The 15,912-nt window shown below is 41.0% G+C and overlaps 1 long non-coding RNA gene across 2 annotated transcripts; it reads left to right on the top strand.

Annotated features, from left to right (window-relative positions):
- Positions 1–1,378: 1,378 nt before the first annotated feature.
- On the top strand, positions 1,379–12,582 carry LOC124105769 (uncharacterized). Of its 2 annotated transcripts, none has more exons than XR_009226457.1 (3): positions 1,379–1,505; positions 6,896–7,216; positions 10,651–12,582. It is a non-coding gene; the product is annotated as an uncharacterized LOC124105769 (long non-coding RNA). The 2 variants fall into 2 exon arrangements; XR_006855859.2 differs by having other exon boundaries at positions 6,896–6,963.
- Positions 12,583–15,912: the final 3,330 nt, after the last annotated feature.

Genomic DNA, 15,912 nt, shown 5'->3' on the forward strand with positions numbered 1-15,912 from the left:
CCCTTGCTATTTAGCTTATTTCACTCAGTATGTATCAAAACTTCATTCCTTTTTATGGCTGAATTACATTCCATTGTGTGGATAGACCACATGTTGTTTATCTATTCATCTGTTGCTGGACATTTAGGTTGTTTCCAGCTCTTGGCAATTGTGTATATGCTGCTAGGAATATTGGTGTACAAGTTTGAGTCCCTGTTTTCAGTTCTTTGGGGTATATACTGAATCATGGGTAATTCTGTTTAACTTTTGTGTACTTTCCAAATGCGTGTTCCATTTTATATTTTATTCAGTATTCACTGACTTGGAATTGGTGAAACCAAACATTGAACCTCTGATCTAGAGGGGCTGCCCTCTCTGGATCCTAGGGATTCTCACAGATGGTGGTGGTGCCTCCACTGTACCCATTAGGGGATTCTGGTTTGATAGATGCTGATGTGAGCTTGATGGAATTATCTTCATCTTAGAAATTAGGAACAAATGGAAGAGGATAGACCCCATTCTCAGTGGTAATCAGAGCTCTGCTGATGACAGTCCTGGCTCTGCCCTTAGGAAGGGTTCTCACACAATTGTGGACAGCCTCATTGGTCTACACTGGGTTCCTTTGGCCGGTCTGGACTTGTAAAGACTACACCAAGAGGTTCCAGGAAGGAGCTATTTCTATCCTCATGCTCACTCTCAAACCAGCCTGTCACCACTTTATTAGTAAAGAGAAGATGAACTTAGTGTATTCCATGACTTTGTGGTAGTTCAGAGCGAGTGTTGCACTATGGTGAAGAACATGGTCCACCAAGCCAGGTGGATTGATTTCAATCCCAACTCTGCTATCTATTTGTTGTTTGACCTTTACTGAAATTATTTAACATCTCTGTGCCTCAGTTTCCTCATGATTCTTTGACTAACTTTACATGATTGTGGTGAGCATTCCCTGAATTAACCTGGGTAGACAAGTGCTTCAGAAGGGTGCCTGCACTCTGGAAGTGCTCTCTGTGTGTGGTGGTGGTGGTGGGGGGGGCAGTGTTAGTAGTATACATGTTGGTAGTTACAACTATACCCAGTGGATTTAAATTCCTACACTGTTAACACTTAATAGCAGATGAACTATGGACTGCCACGGTAACTATGGAAATTAAAAGCAAAACAAAACAAAAAGGGCTGGGGATATGGCTCAGTGGACAGACACAGCCAGATGGAATGAGAATGCATTGGTCTTTGTCTTTCAACCAACCTCACAGGGCTGGAAAATGCTAACCACTTGGCCTCTTCTTCCTGCAAATTGCAGCTCATTTCTTCCAAGTTTATTGCATCACTGTGAGCATTTACAGAGGCAAAGGTCAGGCATGATAAACTTTATCACTAAGCAAATATCAAGATACAGTAAACCAAAGTAGCCTGTCAGCTCTGGTTTGCTGTTTATGGCCAGGTCTGGGTTCTGAAACTGGGGAAGCTGGAGTAAAACACAGAGACGGTTCAGAGGCCAAGACATGAGAAAGAGCTGGAATTCTTGGGTAATGTACTTGGATCAGATATTAGCCATTGAAAATGGGTGTGGTTGAGAAACCTAGGAGAATGAGGATACGGTATGGGATTGAATCCAGGAGGTCAAGAACAGTTTGTGAAACAGAAAAAAACTCATTTACAAGATAATGTCAACTCTATTATGACCCCTTGTATATGAACTTTTTCCATTGTATCTGTGATTTGTTTTATGGTTTTTGACATTCACCAATAATGTGGTCAGTCTGTAGCAAGAAAAGATACAATGTGTAATCATATGTAATTTATTTTACTCCTTTCTTGTAAAATGAATCCATTATTGGCTGGAGAGCATTATTTTCATCTCCCACTGAAGCTCTCCCATAGACGACTCTGATTCTCTGATGGGAAGCATACTTATAATAAAATGGATAAAATAGTTGTATTTTGAAAGTCAAAAAAAAAAAAAAAAAAAGAAAAAAAAAAGAAAATGGGTGTGGAATGGAGCACCTCAGCCTCTGAGGAATTGGGTTAATTTTCATACAGCATGGAATTTAAAATACTGGAAAGGGTTCCTGTAACTGGTGAAATTCAAGGACTTCTCTATGATCATCCAACTGTCATAGAGAAATGGAAGCTACACCAATAGCTGGGGGGTTGTAGCAAAGACCGAAGGGTGAAGCTCAGGCTCCAGCCTCAAAACCCAGGTTTGGATCTTCAGGGTGGAGCTAGGCATTTATTTTGCGGTCACCTAGCGCCACCTATGGCTCAGTATGTTTAACTGCAATCACAAGAGAGCAGGCGGGGATACCTTCAGACACAACGTTGCGATTTGATTTTGATTTTTAAAACTAGTCAAACCTCCCTTTTGCCTTTTAAAGCCGTTTTCGTAGTTTTGATGTTTGGCTTTGTCTCAGCTGCAGCACTATTTGTGAAGATCAATAATTCTTTCTTGGGCGCGGTGGGGGAGAGGGGATTTTGCATTGAGATACAGACGCGTTATGAGGAAGGACCCGGATGCCTGGATTCCGTTTGTCAGTGTATTTTTAATAGCCAGGAAATTCTTCCCTCGACATTCAGTGACCAAGACGTCATTTTAAAACAGTCCTGGGAGACTTGCATTTTCCCACAGTTTACTGGAAAAGGAAATTAGAAATCGGAGTGATTTCTGCTTCCTATTGTCCCACATATTTTTCTCCTTAGTTTTTCTTTTATCCCTTGGTGCTGGAGATGAACCTAGGAATTCATGGATGCTCCTAATGGGTTATTCTTAGCGCCAACTGGGGTAGGGAGAGACACTGGGACAAAGGGAACCTGGGAGTTCTGTGAAGGGCAGAAGAGGCAGGTGGGAAGTAGACATCAGGACTCAAGGAAGACTTTGGAGGGGACAAGGTGGGTTCTGGGTTCTGTGTTTAAAAAGAAATGAGCGCCTTCCAAGGCGGGGATGGCCTGGTTGTGAAGACGACTTGCCCTCAACCTCTGTGTCTGTGGTTCATGCAGAAAGGATAGTCGTTTCTCATAAGGCGGATTCAAACAAAGCTACTTTCCTTTGGATATCTGTGTCAAGGTCACCTGCCTGCTTCAGTTTCTGGCTTCCTCTCTTCTCTGGTGCAGCCATGTTGGTCTCCTGAGGTTCTGGAAAGCGCCATGCTGTTCCTCACCAGGGGCCTTTGTGTTTGCCTTGTGCCTGAAACACTCCTCCTGCTGGATCCCTTAAATCTCAGCATAAAGCTCACTCACTCAAGGAGGCCTTGTCTGATCCCTGCCACCAGGCCAGATCTCTTCGCGTCAGGTTCACACTTCCTTGGAACTCTCATCACTTGTGGGGCGTCGGGATCATAGAATTGTGGGACATCATCTCATCCCATGAGATATGGTCTCTCTCTTGTGGGTATGGGGCCACCCTCAGATTAGATTTAGCTAATGTAAAGGTGACCGAATGCGCCTGATCATCAACTCTTGATAGGATCAGGGGATAAAATACTATGGGTGCTGTTTTTCCAACACAGAAATGCAGAGGGCCCCTGTGTCATGGTCCCACCCTGGTTGCATGGGAGAGAATGGTCAGCATTCTGGATGAAGCTGTCTTTCCTCCTGCCCCCAAGTAGGATGGTGACTGTGCAGAGGCCTCTGTTGGAGCATGACAAGACTACGAACTCAGGAAGTTGGGGAGGGATTTTTCTCCCCCCACTAACAGAGAAAACCTGCTTCCCAGATTGCAGGGAAGAGTTGGAAAGATTAATTATGCCTGTTGTGCAACCCTTTAGAAATTTCTTTTCTTTTTTCTTAATTTATAGGCAAGAACTGGGAAAGGCATTCTTATTTGGGCTGCAGTATTTGCAGCAAATTGGAGAGATGAATCTAGGAAAGATGAATCTTGGAAAGATGGGTCCAGAAAAGATTCTTTGTAGCAGGATCAGAATCTGCAGCTTGGTAGCTGAGCTGTCAGGGGGCACTCTGCTCAGTAGTGTCAAGATGATCCTGGAAAACTTCACAGAATTTTGCAAAAACACTTGCTTCACATATCCCAGGGCCATGTGAATGTCCTGTCAGCATTATTTGAAGCTTATGAGATAATTTTTATTTTTTTGGTTGCCAGCAGAAAGCATCTGGTTTTGCAAAGCTGGGACAATATGGCATTTACATGGTCATTTGATGCCTGGTTGGTCAGAGATGTGAGAATGACTGAGGGAACCCCTAGGTCTTGATGGTTGTACCATAGTAATGGTGGTTTTTCTAATGGATGAGATCCAGAAATAAGAAGACATCACAACCCCGCCCCCCCCCCCTTAAGTTTTAGAAAACTAACTTCAGGGAGAGTTGTTCATGCTATATCCACAGAATTGGCTGAAATTTTGAATTCAGTCTGTTTAACACTTCAGTCCTTATTTTGACAAGAGAAATTCCCTAGTGTTGGCATTTAGGAATGTGTACTGTGTTTTTGCTGACCACATAAATATCATGGCTCCCTTGAGGAAAAACCTTCCCCTGTCAGGCAGAAGGTAATATTCTAAAGTCCTGCCTTGCTCATAACTCAAGATCTGGTTCCTCAAAATATTGTTCCTAAAGTGCTATCTCTGGGAGGCTGCCTAAGGCAGCAGAGAAGAGCTGGCCTGAAATGAGAGTCAGGGGTCCACTTCCAGCCTCACGGCTCTGTAGCCGCATACAAGGATAAGTGTCTTCTCCTATTTGGAGCCCACCTTCCTCCCTGTAAGATGATGAAGCTGAAATTCCTTTTACCACTAATGTCCCACAATCTAGGATCTAGGAACTGGAGGTAGCAATGCAGCTTGGTGCTAGAAAACAAAGCATCTGTCCTGTTATGGACTGAATTGTGTTCCTTCAAAATCGGTGCATTAAAACCCTACACTCCAGTGCATTTGTATTTATAGATGAGGTCTTCAGGGAGGTAGTCAAGGTTAAATGAGGAGTGGAGTTAAGTGTGGAACCCTGTTCCAGCAGGACTGGTGGTATTATAAGAAGAGGAACAGCAGAAATCTCTCTCTCCCTTTCTCCATGAGTTCCCAGAGGGAAGGCCCTGCAGTGACTCAGTAAGGTGGCTGTCTTCAATTGGAGAGAGAATCTTCACCAGACAACCAGATCAAGCCTGTTGATCTTGGACTTCCAATCTCCAGAACTGTGGGAAAGTTCATTTCTGTTGTTCAGGCCCCAGCTCGTGGTACTCTCTGAGGCAGTCTGAGCAGACTGATGTGCCTTCGCATCCCTTTGGGGCTAGACTCTGATTTATTGGTCTGTGGCCTCTGTGGGAGTTTGTATTTAACTTTTTCCATTGGCAAAGGAACAGCAAAATAAATTGGACTCTGGAAAAGAAGATACTCTATTGCTTTGGAATTTATAGGGCCATGTCAATCAGGGCCCCAGTGAAGAGGTCTTTCCCAAGGTAGAGTCATTAATATCTCTGGGGTGTTTTCTCTGACACCAGGGGGGGTGTCTGACAATGTAGTTCAATTCTTCTACCATTGACTTGGAGTTATAAGAATCTGTAAGTTAAAGAGCTCAGTTGCATAAGACTTCCTCCACCTCAGATGCCAGTTACAAGTCCCAGGCCACCCATATTTCTGACTGACTGCCTGTAAATCACGAATTCTCATGACCCTTTCCTTAGGTTTAGTAATATGCTGGAATGGCTCACAGAACTCAGGAAACCATTTTCCTTATGTTAACTTGATAAAAGGATCCAAGTGGGAATGGCCAGATGGAAGAAATGCATAGGGCAAGGTACAGGGCATGTGTGGCATGGGCTTTCCATGCCTTTTGCAGGAATACCTCCCTGTAGCACCTCGATTTGTTCACCAACCAGAAAGCTCTCCAAACCTTCTTGCTCTAGAATTTGTGTAATACCATTCCTATTCCTCTGCCCCTACCCTAGAAGTTGTTGGGTGAAGCTAAAATTTCCAACTCTCTAATTTCTTAAATTTTCTGGTAACCAGCTCCTTCCTGATGATATCTAGGGATCCTATCCTTAGTCCCCTCCTAGTAAAAAAATCAAATGTACGGGAAGGAACTCATTACCTATAACAGAAGACATTCTTATCACTCAGAAAAAAATCATGTGTTTAGGTATTCTATGCCAGGAACTGGGGAAAAGACTAAATAAATGTCTTATTATAGCTTAATATCCAGCATGGATCATGCCCAGTCTTGGATGATCCTCTTGTACTGGTGTGGAAGAGCCTGTAGAGCTACCCTCTGAGCAAAAATTGGGCTTGAAAACCTTCAAATGATGTTGTTATTCACTAAAGAATTTTTCTGGGGCTTCTGCTGAAATAGCTTGATTGTGGGGCACTGGGTAGATTGGGCAGATATGGAGCAAGTGGACTATAGACTTCTGAGTTTCAGAAGGGAGGTCTGTTCTGTCACCCTAAAGACCTAGATCACAGGACAAAGAATGTGGAGGTGGGATAGCTGAGTGGCCATGGCTTCTCTTCCTTTGAGAGTTCCCTGTTTGAGCTCAGCACTGCTTGGACAGCAAATGACCTCTCAAAACCGACCTATTCAAGGAGCAAGGTGGGTACTGAAGTACCAGAATAACAGTACATGTTACTCAAGTCCGAGGACTTGATATAAACCCTGAGCTTTCTGTGAGCCCATAGTAGATCCTGGCCGGAACATTTTGGTGGGAAAAAGATATTGATATTGCATAGTGGGGTGGAGAATGCAGGGTCCAGCGACAGCTGTAGCTTCCTGTGAATGCGTTGAGCTTGACCCTGCTGGGAGGGTCATGCATGTGCCAGGCTGACCCCATACCAAGGCAGTGTACTTCAAGACCTGCAGTCAAGTCTTATTCACTCCCATTCATGTCTAATTTAGAAAGAGACCACATTGAACTCTGACTTCATATTGTCCTCTGAAAGCTATTGTGTTAAGCTAATCAGAATAAATTATTTCCTTTCTCTTTTAGCCAGCATGGACACATCTACAGCGAGTTCATTCTGTCACTCCAAAACTACTCTCTGGGGAATCTTCAAGGTGAAGGATTTTTCTTGTCTCCAAGAAATGCTGCAGAAGTTTTAAAAATTATTATTATTATTATCATCATCATATTGGAGATCGAACCCAGGCATTCACTAGCTACATCCCCAACCCTTTTTATTTTTTGAGACAGGGTCTTGCTAACTTGCTGAGGCTGGTCTTAAACTTGCCATCCTCCTGCCTTAGCCTCCCAAGTCACTGGGATTACAGTTTTGTGCCACCACACTTGTCAAGAAAAACATTTTTAAAAGTAGGTACCTCTTACTATTTTATGTTTTTGAAAGTTTGTTATCTATGGGTTATATAGAGATTTTCTATATCCAGAATACTTCATTTTTCAGCTCTTCAGGGAATTTATTGTATAGATACATACAAGATTGCTTAGGTATATTATTTCTATATAAGAGAATAAATTCTTCAGGCACATTAGAAGCATTTTTTAAAAACAAGATTACCTTGCTCGTGAAAAATTTGTTATTTTAAATTGTCAAATAATAATTATGTATATTTATGGGGTATAATTTGATGTTTTGATCTGTGTTTACATTGTACAAAGATTCAATCAAGTTAATTTACGTATCTATCACCTTACCAATTTATCAAATATCCAAAGAATATAACACTCAGAATTAATTGGATACTATGTGAACATGTAGTATAACATTTTTGCAAATGTATAGATATTGAAGCCTGCATACAATTTATGTCTGAATTCTGCCCAGACCTTAGTGGTACTCTATATGGGTACTCTATATGGGATGTATCCTTGCTAAAATTTTGTTAACATTAATTTCTTAGAAACAACTTGTCTGCAACCACTTATTTGAATACCTCTAGAGTTACTTTAACAGCAATAGGAGCCTTATTCAAAACAGACCAAGAGAAAGACCCAAGGGATCACAGATTTTAGGTTTGTGATTTCAAATGGTCACAGTTGATGGGCACCTATTGCTTATTCTTTGTTGACATTTGCACATCCAGTACAGTACAGTTAGCTGCTCTGATCTTTTTTATGCTTCACTTAACAGGTGGCTGTGTGCACCTATTTGTATCTCCTAACAGCTAACTCTGCTTCAGTTGCCTTCTCTTGGGGGCTGAGATATCAAATTTCACTTTCCCCCATAAAAGGGCCAGCTCTTAGGTGGGAGATCTAATCAAGAGGAGTTAAAACTCTTTTATTCCCCCTTAGGCTCAGAGAATCTGTCAGAATTCTTAGATGTAGACAACACAAACTCACTGATTTAAACCTGTTCATTGAAATGACAATGGGTTGCTTATTCATTACTGGGAGAGTTGGAGAGCCAGGCTCAGAGTTCCAGCAGCAGGGCACCATACCCCAAATCATGCTACAGAGCACTCTAGTGTAGACACAATTCCCCTGTCCAGGCTGGATTCTATGCTCTGCCACCAACACAGCAGACTGTCTGCTTCAGATGCTGGATGGACACAAAGCGCAGCTACTGTTGCCATGGAAACGCGATCTTACTGCAAGTGGCACTGCCTCTGGAGTGAGCCTCAGAGTTGCTGCTTCTTTGTGTCGCTAGCACCTGATTTGAACCTCAGGGTGGGTGCTTCCAATTGGTAGATCCTAGATCCTGTGCCATAGCTGCCTGCAAAGGAGGCTGGGAAAGGTAGCATCTGGCAGTTCAGCGTCTGCTGGAAAGTGGGCTCTGCCTTCCCTGAGGAGCCATAAGAAAGGCAGCTCTCCACACAAGCAGGAGTTTTAGAGGGTAGGCAGCCAGAAGGAATGACAGCTGTCTGTGATGTGGACCAAACTGTCCACCTTTTGCCCCCACAAAGAGAATTAAAAACCTTGCTGCATACAGATTATTAAAAACCAAATCAAACCAAAATAAAAACTGACAATCCTAGCCGTGGTCTCAAAGGGGAGCTTTATTCCTTTATTGTTTACTTTAGAAAATTCTCAATGCTGTGAGAATTATTTCAAGTATAATTATTTAAAGTTTTTTAGATTAGAAGTTTCAGCTTCATTCAACTATTTTCTTTAAGGGAATTTTATTCTGCACGCCCCTCTTGAAACCTACATTATTGATATGATGTGGTATTGGGTTAGAATGGATTATTTTCTATTCATAAAAGTTTCTAATTTGTACATAGAGGCTATATTTCTAGAATATATTTCATTTCAGAGAGCAATCCCTGTGTTCCTGAAATGAGATCTTGTTGATCAGGAGAGCTTCAGTCTTTAAAACTTCTATGGGAATAATTAGGCTGACCCAATTAGCCAGCTTCTCTTGGGATTTTATAAAATGTCAGAAATAGAGCCAATTGGGCCACTTCTATTTAGATTTTTTTTAAAGGTGTTATCTCTCACTAGACATGCACTGTGTCACTTTGTCACCTAAGGTTTCCAGTTCACTCTTGCACAGAGGTGCAGTCTCAGAGTACAGGGCATGTGGCATATTGGTGAGAAGAGGAGGAGAGGGATGTGGCGGGAAGAGTGAGAGACCAGGGAACAGAGCTTCCTAAACTGTGTCATCTAGGCCATTTTTGCCCTCCACTGAGCAACCTTTCAGCCTAGACCCATGATGTTGGCCAGGTTATTTCAGACAGTTGTTCAAATTAGTTCAACATTGTAACAAATGAACAGGGGGATCATTCTACTAAGATTTCCACCTTCTCATTGATGACAGCACTTCTTGATCAAGAACGCCTAGGGAATAGAAAAATGAGGTAAATAAAACGAATCACCTTGTATACTTAACTTACAGCATTCATTAATTAGTGCATCAATTAATTCTATAACCATTTACTAAAAGCCTAGTATTCCTAGGGTCTATGCTGAGTGCTTTGCATTTATTATCTCATTAAAAAAATCCCTCCATTCTTGGTGGCTGAATGTGATGTGGAGTTTCACTGGTCATGTATTCATATGTGAAAATGAGAATGGGATCAAAATTGTAATGGATTACACCCCATGTTTGTGTAATATGTCAAAACACACCTTGCAGTTTTGTCAATCTAAAAAGAACAAATTAAAAAAATTAATTAATGTTAACAAAAATTTTAATAATCTAATCTTGTGAAGTCAATATAACCACACTTCCCTGAAGTAATGAAGCTTGGAGAATTTAAGAACCAGAACTAGACTTCGACTCCACATCACTTGAATTCCAAACTTTGTGATTGTAGTCACTGTCTCTGTGACTTTTGATGCTCTGGACCTTGAAGAGGCTGGCAGGCCATTTCTGTCCTCAGAGGTTATTGAACATTAGAAAAGAAAAGAGACACTACCATGGAGTGTGACCTGTAATACTGGTATATACTGGAGTCCAGAGGAGTGGCCTCCCGTCTGAGGTCTAGGTGGGAAGGAGGTTCAGGAAGGCTTCTTTTAGGAAGTAAAACTTGATTTAGGTGATAAAGATGAGCAAGTCATTTTAGCAGGAAGAGCATGTGTAAAGGCATGAAGATGTGAGAATCTGTTGGCATGACTGATATGGAGGGTGAAGGGTGTGTGAGAAACAGAAATGTGGCAGGCAGGGAGACTAAAACAAAGTTAGAAGGATATACAGGGATAGTGCATGTGAGAAACAGTTGTAGATTTGGAGAGCTACTTCAGAAGGGGAGTCAACAGAACTTGGTGACTGATAAGATGTGGGAAATGAGGGATGCATTGATTCTTTATTTTATTAATGATATTTAATAAATGTATGCTTTAAACAGACACTGCTCTGAGTGCTGGAAATAACAGTGGAAGAGAGTTCATCCCTGCCCGTGAGTTGTACAGTGAATGAGGAGGGAAGGATCAAAGGTATTACAGATTTCTACTTTCGATGAAGGGGACAGGGAATTTAGAAGAAGCAGTAGGTTGATGTGGAAAGATGCTTAGTCTTTGGAAGGTTTCAGTTTGACATTTCTTCACAAATATTCATGGGCCCATATGAAGCCTATATGATTTGTCAATGAAAATTTAGAACAATTGGTAGAGTAGAGGTACTTATTTGTTCATTTGATGTACAATCAATGCACATTGAAGATTTCTGTTCAGGTCCAGAAACTATCTCTTCATTGTCAAATGCACCATTTCTGGCTAATTTTGTCTCTTCTGCCATGAGGAAAAGGTAGGAAGGCTGCTATTATCACGATCCTATGGCTCTTCAGATTTTTGTTGGAACAATATAGATCTCCCAGCCTCTGCAGTTTCCTACTCCCATTTATTTAATGCTCATTAAATAAAGCATTTTTACTTACACTGCACCATCTCCCAGGATGCCTGTGAATATTGGCTTCCAATGGCCAGCTCAAAAGTTGTTACTGTGCTTCAGTGATGACCACAAATGCAAGCCTTGCCCAGAGTAAGCAGGAAAGTATGATTGATCATTTGTTTTCTGGTTATATTCAGAAATTTATTATGTAATGTGGAATAACACACCTTCCAACCATGTTTTCTTTTGAACATTTTAGAGAGCAATCACTGTGTTCCTGAAATGAGATCTTGTGGATCAGTGATTGCATCCCTACCTTCCATGCATCCACTCCTGTGAGTTGAGTGGGCAGGAGGTCTCATGGGAAGATGAGAGGAGTGGACTTATTCACATATAAAATGTGTGTCCATGCCAGGCATGGCTTAACACTGAAACTGGGAGAGCATGATGTCACCACATCAATTGAAAGCAAGAAAGAATATCATCACTTGGTGCAAACACTAGTGAAGAGGTATGGAGTGTAAAGTGCCAAGTACCTGTCTTCTCTCCTGCTTCCCTCAGTGTTGTAACAGATTAGAACACAGAGAGGTAAAAACCTAGGTCGGGATTGGGAAGGCGGCGGCGAATAGAGTGCATCACCCCTGTGTACCGCGTCACTGCGCAGGTGAATAACAAGTTAGAATGACCAAAAGCTATCTTGATAGGAATTTACAGCAAAATTGGGGTGCACCGAAACCTAGAGGAAGGATTTCCATCACCGAGGACCGGTTACTGGGTCTCAACCGCAAGTGAACTGTGCGCCCGGAGATCCAAGCTGATTGATCCAAGGCCCTAACTGCAGCTAGAGATGGAGGGGCGCCGAGAAGCGGCCAGCAACGCAGAGAAATGGCACTGCGGATTCTGAGGAGTCCTGCCGGCTGTGCCCTCACTGAGCTCCGGGCTGAGTTCGGGGTTTGAGAAGGGGAAGGAAGCGGTCCAGTTCTGTGCCCCACACCGGACAGCCCACCAAGGAAGCCAGCGACCACCATCTTGGAGAGCTGACGTCACCATCGCCAGTTTCCGACAGATCGCCACAATAGAACAGGTGTGTGTTATTCAGCCCATCTCCCATACAGTGGGGAATTCGCATAAAATCTCTCCCTCGCTTTCCGGGGGAGGGATTATCAGAGTGAGCGTGGATGGAGGCGTGGGGAAAGGTAAAGGCACCTGACCTCCAACTCCCCCTCCCATCAGCAGCGAAAACGAAACCTGTCTTGCCAGCTCTGGGGGAGTGGCAAGCGGAAGGAATCAAACAATAAGGTGCCTGTTCCCAATAGCCACGCTCCACACCCAGCAAACTGCAGGCCCAAAGTATAGTTTGAACTGCCGAGTGGCATCACACTGGGGAAGGCCTGGCTAGCAGGAGAAGCCAGGGGAATAGAGGCCAGGAATAAACTGAAGCTAACAGGTTTTTGAGAGACACCAGAGGTGGGGGGGGGGGGTGGGGGGGAGGAGGGAGCAGCCTCACAGGGATTGTATCCTACAGCCAGAGGGCAAAATCTTGGCCCAGAAGGCACAGCACCACCTACTGGAAGCGAAGAAAATAGAAGCCTAACAGTGCCTTTTTTTTTTCTTGTTTCATTTTTTTAATTCTTTAATTTTTTAATTTTAATTTTTTTTCTTTTAATTATTTTTTTTCAATTGTAATTTTTTTCAATTGTAATTTTTATTTTACTGCATTTTATTATTATTATTATTTTTATCATTTCTTTTCATTTCTCTTTCTTTATTCTCTCCCTCTCTCTTTCTTGGTTTGTGTCCTTACCTTTTCCCCATCTTTCCTCTTAAGCATGAACACCCAGATTATGTATAACTTACTAAATGCAAATAGATGAATACTACGAATAGGTCTATAGTCCCCCTAAGCCCTTAACTACCCCCAAGTACTCCTGTCTATTCTCTTGTTAATATCTGCCTGCATTTGAACAACCCCCCAAAGAAGCTAACATATACTAACCTCCACACCATCAAATCGCCCGACCTTAACATTAAATCCTAAGTCCAAACCTCAATTCTCTATATGCCATCAAAATCTGAAGGCCTTTAATGAAACTAATGAATTTACCTTAAATCACAATTAAATCCAACATCTCTAAACATTGTCTCCTAACACAAAGGAGAGATAGCGGAACTATAAAAACCAAAACAAATTTAAAGGAGAAAACAGAAACCTAGCAGTCAGAGTTGGAAAGTAACTTGAGCACCATGAAAAAACAAGGGAAAAAAGGATTACAAACAATGCAGGACAACTTAAATACACAGGAGAACCTAGAGGCATCAGAAAAATGGACAGAGAAAGAACTCAAGGCATACCTAACTCAAATGGAATGGAATATTAGAGAAGACATTAGACAGCAAGTCCAAGCAATGAAAGTATATTTTGAAAACGAATTAAATAAACAAATTCAAGTGGCAAAGAACAAGCTCTACCAGGAGATAGAGATTAAAAAAAAATCAAACAGTAATCCTAGAAATGCAGGAAACCATAAACCAAATTAAAAACTCAAACGAGAATATTACAAATAGACTAGATCAAGTAGAAGTCAGAACATCAGATAATGAGGACAAAGTTTATCAACTTGAAAAGAATATAGTCAACACAGAAAGGATGCTTTAAAACTCACGAGCAATCTATCCAAGAGATATGGGATGTCATAAAAAAACCAAACTTGAGAGTCATTGGGATAGAAGAAGGTATAGAGGTTCAAACCAAAGGAATGGACAACCTATTGAATGAAATAATCCTAGAAAACTTCTCAGATATGAAAGATGGAATGGATTGCCAAATCCTGAAAGCCTACAGGACCCCAAACATTCAAAACCGTAATAGACCAACTCCAAGATACATAATTATGAAGATATCCAACATACAGAACAAGGAGAGAATATTAAAAACTTCGAGAGAAAGGAGGCAGATTACATTCAGGGGTAAACCAATTAGGTTAATGGCTGATTTTTCATCACAGACGTTGAAAGTGAGAAGATCCTGGAACAACGTATTTCAAACGCTGAAAAATAATGGATTCCAACCAAGAATACTGTATCCAGCAAAATTAAGCTTCAGATTTGACAATGAAATTAAAATATTACATGATAAACAAAAGGTAAAAGAATTCGCAGCCAGAAAACCAGCACTGCAAGGCATTTTGAGCAAAACACTACAAGAAGAGGAATTGAAAAAACAGCACCCAAAACTAATAGTGGGAGGTAACTCAGTAAGGGGAAGGAAAAAAAAATAACCAAAAAGGAAAAACTAGCCATATTAAAATAAATAAATAAACAAGCAAGACGGGAAGTACAAACCATATATCACTAGTAACCTTAAACGTTAATGGTTTAAATTCACCAATCAAGAGACATAGGCTAGTAACCTGGATTAAAAAAAACAAATCCAACAATATGCTGCCTTCAGGAGACTCATATGATAGGAAAAGACATATACAGGCTGAAGGTGAAGGTTGGGAAAGATCATACCACTCACATGGTTCTCAGAAGCAAGCAGGAGTGGCCATACTCATATCGAATAAAATCAACTTCAAACCTAAGTTAATCAAAAGGGATAAAGAAGGACACTATATACTGTTAAAAGGAACCAGCCACCAACAAGACATAACAATTATCAATATGTATGCACCAAACAATGGTGCTGCAACGTTCATAAAACAAACTCTCCTCAAGTTCAAGAATCAAATAGACCACAACACAATAATTATGGGTGACTTCAACACACTGCTCTCTCCATTGGACAGATCCTTCAGACAAAAGCTGAATAAAGAAACTATAGAACTCAATAACACAATCCATAACCTAGACTTAACCAACATATGTAGAATATATCAACCATCATCAAGTAGATACACGTTCTTCTCAGCAGCACATGGATCCTTCTCAAAGATAGACCATATATTATGCCATAGGGCAACTCTTAGTAAATATAAAGGTGTGGAGATAATACCATGCATCTTATCTGATCATAATGGAATGAAACTGGAAATCAATGATAAAAGAAGGAAGGAAAAATCCTGCATCACCTGGAAAATGAACAATATGTTACTGAATGATCAATGGGTTACAGAAGACATAAAGGAGGAAACCACAAAATACTTGGAGATAAATGAAAATACAGACACAACATATCAGAATATATGGCACACAATGAAAGCAGTTTTAAGAGGGAAATTCATTTCCTGGAGTTTATTCCTCAAAAAAAGAAAAAAACCAACAAAAAAAATGAACTCACACTTCATCTCAAAACCCTAGAAAAGGAAGAGCAAAACAATAGCAAATGTAGTAGAAGGCAAGAAATAATTAAAATCAGAGTGGAAATCAATGAAATTGAAACAAAAAAAAAACCATTGAAAAAATTGATAAAACTAAAAGTTGGTTCTTTGAAAAAATAAATAACATCGACAGACCCTTAGCCATGATAATGAAGAGAAGAAGAGAGAGAGCTCAAATTACTAACATATGGGATGAAAAAGGCAATATCACAACGGACACTACAAAAATACAGAAGATAATTAGAAATTATTTTGAAACCCTATATTCCAATAAAATAGAAGATAGCGAAGATATCGATAAATTTCTTCAGTCATATGATTTGCCGAGATTGAGTCAGGAAGATACACACAATTTAAACAGACCAATAACAAAGGAGGAAATAGAAGAAGCAATCAAAAGACTACCAACCACGAAAAGCCCTGGACCGGATGGGTATACAGCGGAGTTTTACAAAACCTTC

The sequence above is a fragment of the Marmota monax genome, unplaced genomic scaffold (genome assembly GCF_021218885.2).
Source record: "Marmota monax isolate L192 unplaced genomic scaffold, Marmota_monax_Labrador192_F-V1.1 WCK01_AAM20220418_F8-fsc00095, whole genome shotgun sequence".
NCBI lineage: Eukaryota > Metazoa > Chordata > Mammalia > Rodentia > Sciuridae > Marmota > Marmota monax.